We start from the raw sequence: 1,929 nt of genomic DNA, 5'->3' as shown, positions 1-1,929 counted from the left end.
GCTTCCAGCTATCAAGGTAAGGTTCTCCATACAACTGAGGGCAACACCCGCGGCCACAGGACAGGGGAGTCCCCACAGATAAGAGCCCCGCCCCCGCAGTGACTCCCCAGAGGCCCCGGGCTGGGCTGTGAGGCCCAACCCATCCCCCACTTGGTCCTCGCGGATCGGACTGAGGCGAAGGCCTTACCGCGCAGCGGGGGTAAGACGCCCCACACCTGCCGGTCCTTGAGAAAAGGCCCCTGAGTGAGTCCTGAAGGGATCAGTCACCACAGAATAGTGGCGCATCCACTGACCCCGGCCCGTGAGCCCTGGGCGTCCCTGGGCAGGGGCGGCGGGCAGTGGTGCTCCCTGACTTCGGAGGAGGACGTCTTGGGCCCTACCGTAGTGCGCGTGAGGACCTTGAGTGCATTTTTGGCGTTCTGCCCATGCCAAGAAGGAAGTTATGCCGCAGTATTTAGGCCCTGTTGTCAGTTCTGAATGTTCGATTCATGAGGTGTCTCCTCACTTTTTTCTTCAGTGTCTCACAAAGGTGACAACTTGGGTGGAAGGGAGCAGCCTTACATAGTCAGCAGGAGGGAGTACAGTCACATTCGGTATCAAATATCAGGATCCCATGTATGCAGTAAGGGACAATCCTCCTGAGGACAAACGGAGCCACACAGAGCCCCACCTCTACCATCACTGCTGGGAGGCTCTAGGAAGGACTGTTAGGCTAAGGCTTACTCTCACTGTCTCCTCCGTTTCTCAGGGAGGTGAAAGTTTTGGTCTGTGTAGATGATATCAGGTAAGAAGAAGGATTCCCAGGCTGTTGTAAATGTCAAGGTAACCTCGCTGCGTTAGGTCTGAATATACAACCTGACCTATAAAAGTGTGGTTTCACAGACCCCAGAGAACCCTGGGAGACTGAGTAGCTGCAGCCATTTGGGATGCCCCCTCACTTCCATTGTGATCACAGGGAAGTGAAGATTTATTGTGAGCAAAGGACCTCAGGTTCACAAAAGGTGGAGTCTCGGGCCCTAGCAAGAGTCAAGGTGGGGACAAGAGTGAAGATTGTGAGGAAGGACTATGAGGAATACCAACTCGAAAACAGAGATCAATGTACTGAGCCCTGCCCTGTCCGTTTAGTCAACCCTGAGAGACTGTTTGCAGGGGTAGTCAGATGTTACACAATTTCTCTTTATCCTTTAGGGTCTTAGGGAACTGTGAGCCTTAGTCTGAGAGAGTGGTGTCAGGTGAGACAAAGGAGAAGTGCCAGGAACCTAAAAGAAGTCCAGGAAAGTACCCTGAGTGAGGATTAAGGGGGCCATCCATCCCAGAGAAGAGGTGACCTTACAATGTCCACACATGCTTTCATCCTTGGGAGACCTTAGGCAGGAATGACTGATTAAGTCGCTTCCTCACTTCATCCTTGGTGGTCACAGGAAAGTAAGGCTTCAGTTTGAGGGGGCAAAATCAGGTTAGCTAGAGGAGGATCATCACACAGTGTCAGGAACCACAATAAAGACCTTGAAAAAATATTAAAGGGCCCACCAACCCCAGTACATTTAGGACCATATGAGCCCTGCTCTGCCCCTATGGGAGGTCCTTGGAGGCCCCAAATAGGAGTGGCCAGAATTCCCATACTCTCTTCTCACCTTTGGGAGTCTAGGGACTTGAGTGTTCTGAGGGGGTAGCCTCAGGTGAGCAAAGCATAGGGTGCACAGGCTGTGCCAGGAGACTAGGTGAAGATCTAGAGTTATGACTGAGGGTACCACCAACAGAGGGGGACCCAACATAGCACCCATTTTGCCATTAGTCCAGAAAGTTCTGGGAAGGGATCAACTGATGTGATGTACCCTCTCTTCCTTCTCGGGTTTTCATTGAGGTAAGGGCATTGGTATGTATGGCCTAATTCATATCAGGTCAGTAGAAGGGGTCTGAAGGCCTGCC

The sequence above is a fragment of the Propithecus coquereli genome, unplaced genomic scaffold, assembly GCF_000956105.1.
Source record: "Propithecus coquereli isolate 6110/MARCELLA unplaced genomic scaffold, Pcoq_1.0 Scaffold173, whole genome shotgun sequence".
NCBI lineage: Eukaryota > Metazoa > Chordata > Mammalia > Primates > Indriidae > Propithecus > Propithecus coquereli.
This window is presented reverse-complemented; position numbering follows the sequence as displayed.